Source organism: Canis lupus, chromosome 4 (genome assembly GCF_003254725.2).
Source record: "Canis lupus dingo isolate Sandy chromosome 4, ASM325472v2, whole genome shotgun sequence".
Lineage (NCBI taxonomy): Eukaryota > Metazoa > Chordata > Mammalia > Carnivora > Canidae > Canis > Canis lupus.
In genome coordinates this window covers 75,028,997-75,038,457 of record NC_064246.1, presented here as the reverse complement: position 1 = coordinate 75,038,457, position 9,461 = coordinate 75,028,997, and the positions used below count along the sequence as shown (strand labels likewise).

The following is a 9,461-nucleotide window of genomic DNA, read 5'->3' as shown; positions in this document are numbered from 1 at the left end:
AGGCATTAATCTGAACTTTGTAAGTGCTAGGCACTGCTCCCTCTAATATTCTCTTATTAGAGAGACCCTAATTTTTTTTGTGGCCTCAGGTGGTTTCCAAATATATATTCCAGGTAGTACTCAGTTAAATACTTATCTCCAGAATTATTTGTCTGCTGTTTGGTGTCTGTCCTATGAACTCTAGCCTCCTTGGTCTCCCTGGATACTTAGCCTTGTCTCTTCAACTCAGGGAATCTGCTGGGCTCTATTTGGTCCCCTCTCCCAACTTGTACTGCACACTGTCAACTCTCTCAAGGGAGTGAGCTAGGACAATAATAGAGTCCACTTCATTTGTTCTCCATCTCTCAATATCACTGCCTTTTTTTTACCCCTGACCTATTGTATTCTGAGAATGGTAGTTTTGTTTGTTGTCTATTTTTGTTGCTGTTGTTATTTCAGATGGGAGAGTAAATCTGGTTCTTGTTACTCAATCTATTACGGAATCTCAGGTCATTATATTTTTATTATGTTGTTTTTATTTTATTGTAGATTTATAGATTATCATTTCTTCATGGTTAGTGCTTTTAATGGCCTATTTAAGCAACCTTTGAATATTCTGAGGTATCAAAGATATTCTCTTTGTTTTCACTTTAAAGCTTTATTTGTTTTACCTCTTGCATTTAGTGTGCAATCAATCTGGAATTGATTTTTTTATACGGTTTAAATAGGGGTCAAGAAACTTTTTATTGTATGGATACGCAATTGACCCCTCACTACTTACTAAAAAGACCATACTTTCTGCACTTCACTGTAGAGTGTTGCCTTTGTCATAAATCAGGTGGCTGTACATCTATTGTTCAGGTTATAGACTCTATTCTGTTCCATTTCTCAGGTTTCCTATAATGCCACACTTTTTAAATTAGTCTAGTTCATAATGAGTATTAATATATGGTAGTAAGGCTTTCAGTTTTTAAATTTACTGTTCCTAAAAACTTCCTTGTTTACTCATAAGCCTTTGCATTTCCTTATGAATTTCAGAATCATCAATTTCTGTAAAAAACGTACCTGTTGGGATTTTACATGGCTTACACTGAATTGATAGATTAGTTTGGGGTAAAGTGATATCTTTATATATAGGTTCTTTTTGTCCATGAACGTGGTATATTCTCCATTTATTTAGCTCCTCTCAACTTCCCTCACTAATGTTTTGTAGTTTTCAGTGTAAAAATATTGTACATTTTTGTTCTGCTTGGTATCTTAAAGGTCGTCCATATTAACAAGGATTATTAACTCATTTTCTCCCCAAATATTTTCTAAGCTTTCAAAATGGTAAGAAAAGCCAGACATGAGTCTGTCTACATGAAGCATATAGTGTAGTGATAATAAAAATTTTTATCATATTCACAGTGCAAGTAGTAATTCTGTATCATTAAAACAACCGTATAACATGTTAAACTAATACTGAATTTTATAGATGTCATGAGTTTATTTTTGCTTTTACATTAGTTTTTTTGAGGGGCAGGACAGGAAGCACATTTGCTTTACTGCTTATGCTGTATATTTAAACAAATACAATAAACCCTGTTTAAAAAATATAAGATACATAAAAGCCTCTGTGCAAGTTCTGTGTTATTTTAAAATTCCTATTGGCTAATGAGAGTATTTCCACTATAGAATTGGAGCTATCTGGAAATTCACATGATAAATTTTTTGAATGCAGGATACCTGAAACATTATTGCATCTTACTTTATGAGACAACTGAACAGTCTCAAATCAAATGTTTGCAGGTGAATAATGATTATAACTATTGTTACATTTGCAAAGACCTTAATATGCTTATCCACATATGTACAGTCAAGTCCTCAAATATTAATTATATAAAATCTAAAGGAAGAACAAATGTAGCTGCATTTGTGTCCTGTTTCTTTAAAGGGAGATTTGGAATTTTTAGTCTTCCATAAGTCACTTGCTATTTGCAAAGGCTAGAGTTATAAGATGCCGAAGACCATGGACAGATACTGGTCATATGACACTTGAATCCAGCCATCCTGATCAGTACGGTAATGCCTAAATGTATCTGTTGATGTTGGTAAGGAAATCATGGAGTATTGCACTTAGCAGGCCACAGAAACTTCAATATCACTGATCTTGCATTCTGTAAGATGATGCAGCACTGGATGAACATCAAATGATCTGCCCCTGTCTTTGTCAAACTTGTGAATGAGGATGTTATGAAACTGGTCAGAGAGCCAGTACCCTGAGAGTGTTCTTGTCAATCATCCTACAATTGTCCCTGTCATTAAGTGTGGAAGTCATTCTGATAGTCTGTGATGTACTTCCAGATGCCAGTGAACTTGCTGAAGGTCATACCAGCCTTGTTCTCTCAAACATAGACATGCTTGACCTTTCAGTCAACTGATTAAATGGAGTCCATGTGCCACTGGATAGTGCTTGCTGAAGCTTATTGTTCATATCACCCTACTCCTGTCTTCATCAACCCTCTAGAAAGTGTTCCACAAGGAGCTCTGGTCTGGCAGCACTGCATATCTAGCAGGCCTGGCCCTGGGGCCTGGGCAGTAGGGTAGGCGCCATGGGCTCAGGTGCCAGGGAAACATGAGAGGTATTTAGGTTTTATTATAGAAAATCAACAGATTTGATTAACATCATGGCAAAAATAATTTAAGTTGTGGGATCTACAGGAACTTTTTTCTTTTGCAAATTGTCTATTACTAAAATTCAAAAACTTTAATAAAATGGTTTTTGCTTAATTCATGTTAATTTTCAAATTGAATGTTAAATATGTAGGTATAATTGTGCAAAGTAACTTAAGGAACTTTTCAGAAATAGCCTGTAAATGTTTGATCAAAGAATTTAGTTACTGATGGGATTTCTTTCTTCCTTAAGGTAGCAAAAGAGAATCTTTTAGTAAAAACTCCTTCATTAGGGGATCCCTGGGTGGCTCAGTGGTTCAGCACCTGCCTTTGGCCCAGGGCATGATCCTGGAGTCCCGGAATTGAGTCCTGCATCAGGCTCCTGGTATGGAGCCTGCTTCTCCCTCTCTCTCTCTCTCTCTCTCTCTTTCTCTCTCTCTATGTCTATCATGAATAAATAAATAAAATCTTTTAAAAAAACCTCCTTCATTAAATGAAGTATGAGAGGAAATATTATGACATATCAAAGATAGAGGATAAGCTCTAAGTCTGATAGTCCATGAGAACTTAACTGGTGGTTTTTAGTCATTTGTATTTGGGTCATTGCTCATGCCTGGTTAAAACATTGATGTTATCTTGGTAGTGTTCATCTGAGAAACAAAAAGTGTACAAACACAAGAGCTATTTGGGACTGAGCTCAAAACCAGCAGATTTTAAGAGATTTTTTTTGTTGAAGGTTTGTATTTGTTTTTAATATTTGTTCTAGCAGGATCTCTGGAACTTTATTCTATGAGCACTTTGGATGAGGAAATCAAGTGTAAAGTAAGGCAAAATGCAAGGTATACCTATGTAAAGAATATTTAGGTGAAAGTGAAGAACTTAGTTGATCAGATTTTTCAAAATAGACATATTTGACATCATGTAATTTAAATACTCAGATTTACTACCAGTTTCTCTTCTTTTCCTACAGATATTTGGCATCAGTAACCATGATGAAAATCTCAAACACCAGGCACTGCATTTCATGAACATGTGTTGAACTGAAATAAATTTTGCTTATAGATTTAGAGAAAATCTTGCTTCTTATCAAAACAATAAAAATAGTACTGTTAACTCTTGAGAAAAAGCCATGTTAAAAATGATTTCTGTAAAGTCATCTTACTATATCATCTATAGGCTCATTATGAAAGACCTAAAAATGTGATACCTTTGAAATCAGGGGAAGAAGAGGTCCTGTTTTTTTCATGTTATTCTTCAACAAGTGTGTGACTAATAGAGAAGGTATGTGACTCTTGGGGCATCCCTGCAGGTACACTGAATGAGTAAATTCTTAGCAGCATTATGACATCACCAGGGAGCGTGACTTGGGTCAAGAACTTGGCAGGAGGCTTTGGGAACAGCAGAATCAACAGCAATCAGGATTGGCAAGCCAACATACTGGCCACCATAAAACTGAAAAGAGAGCTTATTGTACCTCATGCACAGCAGCAGGTTTAACAGAAAAGTAGACATGTTTATAGTCCCAGATTTACAGCATGCCTTATAAACACCTTATTACTTAGAATCCAGTCTGCTGTCCTAGAAACTAAGAATGTGACTTTGTTAAGCAGTAGGATTTGTTGACATAAATGTCTTGACTAAGTTTGCCATTGTGGTTAACCAAAACGCATTTACTCCTGGGAAAGTAAACACAAGCAAACAAAATGCCTCTTATACTACAATACAGTAAGTTTCAAATTGACCAAACTTAATGCTATGACATAAATATGCTTAATGTTTATGGAATTTTTTAGAAACCTTTGCCATGTTGGGCTTACCATCCTGTTTAAGTCTTACTAAATGGGAATGTGTTTTCAGAATTACATGTGCTTAAAGACTTCATCAGAAATATTCAGAAAACCTGCCATGAATACTGGGGTGGACCACGCAGCAAATAAAATGGGTCATGGTCTCCTCAGACATTAATGTGGATAAATCAGTTCTGCACCATGTAATAGCTACACACTGAAATGGTTACCAACAATTAAAAATAGAGAACTAATGGAAAATAATGCTGAATAAATATTATAAAACCACATGAAAATACATTCAAGGAAGGCAAAGTATCTGGCTGGAACCCACAAAGTTGAAAAAATTCCTAGGGAAAATGAAATTTCAGACTGATCTTCTGCTGCTTAAAAAAATTCATCTAAAACCCTTAGTTTGGGGGTAGATTTTTGAAATGTCAGGACCATTGGAGAAGAACATAATAAACTTAGCAGGTTTCCTATCCTTTCAGGCTTATAGTCTGCCCTCTTCAAACTTCAAAAATTCTATAGCCAAAAAGTTCTTTATGTCAGATATAAATGGGTAGCCATGATTACATAGTTTGGATTTATAATGACCAACTGTTTTGTAAAAGAAGTTATATTAATAAAGATCTACAGAAAATTAAGAAGATGATGTCTCTGTGATTGACAGAATAAAATGTGAACAATATACAGTTGATGATTTATCAAATCCTACAAAACAGATCCTATAAATGATAAGAAGAAGGAAATCTTTCTAACTGAACCATGTAGTTGGCTTCATAAGTCACAGCTAAAGAAAATGACCAAATGAAGCCATGAAAATATTTTTACAAGTTTAAGGTATTGGAGATATTATTCTGCAGTAGCATATTAAGGAATAATATCAGGGATTTAGTTGCCTAAGCTCCACGAGTCTCCTCCAAATCAAATGCAGGCCATATGAATAGAAGTTAAAATGTTCAAAATTAGAGAGTTGATGGTTGCAATCAAGATAGGAATTACTGTTCATAGTTCTGGGTGCACAAATTAAAACTGACATTGACAAACTAAAGGAAATGCAAAGGAGAGTTATTTGAAGAGAAATTAGGACCACATATTCTTACATTATAAGAAAGTTGAAAAAGATCAGGATATCTAGTTTGTCAAAAAAATGTTTTCAGAGAAATATGAAAAATATCATTGATTCAACTACATGGAATACAGTATAATCTAGTTTTGTTCTAGGTTCAACAAGAAGAACTTTTTTTTTTTTTTTTTTTTTTTATTGGTGTTCAATTTACTAACATACAGAATAACACCCAGTGCCCGTCACCCATTCACTCCCACCCCCCGCCCTCCTCCCCTTCTACCACCCCTAGTTCGTTTCCCAGAGTTAGCAGTCTTTACGTTCTGTCTCCCCTTCTGATATTAACTTAAAAGGAAACTAGCAAGAATGAACTTGCTATTTCTAAATAAGCAAAGTTGTCAAAAAATAGGATGGCCTTCTTTGGGAGGATGGACACCATTGGAAATATTGAAAGGTTGAACAACTCATTGGTGGCTTTATAGAAGAGAGTGAAGCTCTGGAGGGAAGGAGAGGTTGGACTATATAGACTGATTTTCAAATGGTTCAATGGAACCTTAGCATCTGCATTGAAACAAAGAGATTGAGTACTATGTTAGAGCTTTGCCCCTCTTTTTTCTCTCCCTTATTCAAAGCAGTTTTGGTCAAATCTGTTTTATATATGACACTCTATCCAAGATTTAATTTTACAAAAGGCTGTGGTAATAAAAATCTCACAAACCATTAAAAAAGATGATTTCTAACATTACTTCTGATGTTATTACATGATTCAAATGTTGAAAACTTCCATCTTTATGGTATACCCACTGTCATGTTTCTAAGACCAGAAGAAATCTGTTTAATGAAATGCTGGTACTCAGAGGGCTCAGAGGATGATATGTGAAGGAATAGCAATGGTTACTACCAAGACTGTGGCTTGGGCAGAAGAGATTAATTCATAGCAGACATGTGGTGAAGGTAAATTTCTAGGAAAATCAGAAGAAAAAACCTTCAGTTTAGAGATGTGATATATTGGAGTAATTTCTAAAACCACATGAATATTGTTCACAGTATTGTGAAAGAAAAAACATCCCTGTCTTCCAAGGAGTTTCTCAATGCTGATGTTCCTTAAATCAGACTTCATTTCCAGTGAGGTACTAATTTTATGAATTACTTGTAGAAATCTTCTCTGAGGACAGGGAAGGAGGCTGATTTCATTTTTTAGGTATCTTAGCATGTTAAGGCCACTGGCATAAGTCTAGAGCAAAGTATGCATCCTTCTTTGGCCATCCTCTTCTATAGAAGAGCAGTTGATAATTTAGAAGTATTATCCCAGACATGATCTCATTTTGTCTCTCAGTGATGACCCAAGGTATATAGGATATGCATTTCCACCTTCAATTCCCAGATGAGAGAACTCAAATCAAAAATAATCATGACCAGCTGAGATCACACAGCTATTACATGGGGGACCAGGATGAAATCTTTCTTGATCCCAAGTTTAAAACTCTTTTGTAATATTTTCAGCACATTAATTCTTCAACTAAGGAGCTCTGATAAAGCTCAGAGTTCCCTAAAACTTTGTCTTTCTTTTTACAATTTCTTTGTGCCTGACATATAGTAACTGATTTGACACAGCCTTAGCTTTGGATGCCTAAGTGGACAAAAATCTCCACTTGGATTCAAATAGTAACATCTCTATTAAAAATCAACAGTTCTCTAGAAATAAACAGGTCTATTAAAAAAAAAACTTAATTCAGTGACTCAGCAAATTGTGCTGTGATAGCTTTCAGTAATTACTTTTTATTTTTGTTTTTGTTTTTTTTTTAAATGTCTATGGTAAGAGAAGCATGCAGAAAAACATCAGGTTTTGCATGCTCTTTTATTTTCATTACCTCTTCTACTACTTGAGAATGTCTGGCCTTCACTAGCTTGCTGAATGTCTGGCAGGTGGACCAGTCTTGGCAAAAGATCTTGGATTGTATTAGCTGAAAACAAAGGCCCCTTAAGAAGCTAGATTTCCCCCTAAATGGTGCCCTGGAAAATGGTTCATTTTTCTTGACTGTTCAATTTCTAGTTTGAGTTTTCAAATTCCAGAGTGCCAGGGTCTTAGATGCAAGGATTTTTAGTAAAAAGTAAATTCTAATTTGGCCCCCACAGGAAGCAGAGGAAAAAGCCACAATGATTTTCTTATCTGTTTTTATACTTGGACTTCACCGCCTCCCCCAAGAAGAGAGTAGATGGTGTCTATTAAGAAACAATTTACTCTTGCAGCCAACTCAGAGCAATTTCCACAAGATCAGTCCTACTTTCCTGGGTTAGTGTAGCTGAAGATAGAGTTTCTCAAAGGATAGTTAGTCCTTGAATAGAGATTAAGACCATGTATGCACAGGACATGGCATAAAATAGTTCCATTTTCAACCACATACTATATCCTTTTCATGGAAAATCACGGTGCATATAGAAAATCCTATAGTTAAGAAATCAACTGTTCTTTGCTTAGCCCAATATTTCTGAAAGTTAGTTGGTTATTGTGTTGATCCCTTGCTTGCCCTTTCCCTGCTCTTCCTGTATTGGGGAGAGGTGGAAGAGAGTGAGTATTCTGACAAGCAGTGCTTTTTTTCAGGCTTCCATTGGCAACAAGCTTCCTGCTGAGTTTGGCTAATGTCAGGCTATGGTGGTAGATTAGAAGATAGGAAGAAGGGAGAAGCCATGGTATTCCTGCTGCCCTGTCCCACACACAGCTTCAGTGGATTTTTCTGCAACAATGGTATTTCCTTCATAGTTTCAGCCTTCCTATAATAGGCTCTCAGTGGTTCCAACTTCTATTGGGTGATCCTATATCCACTTTCCTTTACACTAAAGGTAGTAAGGGATTCTGCTATTGGTAATCTATGGGATGCATTGCAAGTGGTGGGCCAAGTGGTTTCCAGAAATGTCCCTAGAATTCTGCATGCCAGGACTCACAGAACATGCTCACTTGTCCTGTTAGCAGAGCACTAGTTGCACAGATTTCAGAATAGTGGGAATATTGGCTATCTGCAGCATGGAATCTGCCTCTGTCTCACATTTCTAGATCTTTGGAGGTCTAGTTAAGTGCCCTGGCCAGCTTGTTGGTAAGCAGCATGGCCTATCCAAAGGACTTTCAGCAACCGGGTCCCTACAGCTGGATTTGTTTCCACTACCTGGAGAGAAACTTCTGTAATCCCCACTGACATCTTCTCAGCATTTGTGGGGTTTCTAACAAGTGCTCATCTGTCCAAAACCATAGGAAAAAATGGATTGTATACACCAGTTCCTAAGTTTTCCCCCACAAGAATCCCACATTGAGATTGATAGTGTTCCTTTTAGGGCCAGTGACCTCTCCAGAGAAGTCTGAGGTAATATATCAAGTCACTGATTTCTAAGTAGCACTGACTTCTATAGTTTGGCAGTCTTTTGCAAGAAGTAGTATCAGGTATGGTAAGCTAACTATGTCCTCCCAAAGAAGCCTACACTTTCCAAAGATGCCCAGAACCTGATATGCTAACTTACATGGCAAAGCGGACTTGGCAGATGTGATTAAGTTTAGGGTTTTAAGATGGGAGATTATCTTGTACTATCAGGTGGGCCCAATAACCATAAAGGTCCTTATAAGAGGGCAACAGAAGAGTCATGGTCAGGAAAGAAGATGTAATGATAGAAGCATAACTGGAATAATATGAAGCCATGAGTCAAAGAATGTGGGCAGCCTTTAGAAATCAGAAAAATAAAACAGATTCTTCCCCAGAGCCTCCAGAAGGAGCACAGCCCTGCTGACTCATTTTAGACTTCTTCTAGGCCTGCATATAATAAATTTGTGTCATTTTAAGCCACTAAGTGTGTTATAATTTGTTGTAGCAAGGATGCTACAATACCCTAGGGGTGATGAAGGTAAAATAAAACTTGAATTCAATTGAAGATTCTGAGGTTCCTTCAGCATCCTGACACGGTCTAAATTTCTTCAAGAGGATTACTTT

General features: G+C 36.5%; 1 pseudogene; it reads right to left on the bottom strand.

Annotated features, from left to right (window-relative positions):
• Positions 1–1,968: 1,968 nt before the first annotated feature.
• Positions 1,969–9,173, bottom strand: LOC112652731 (programmed cell death protein 6-like; annotated as a pseudogene).
• Positions 9,174–9,461: the final 288 nt, after the last annotated feature.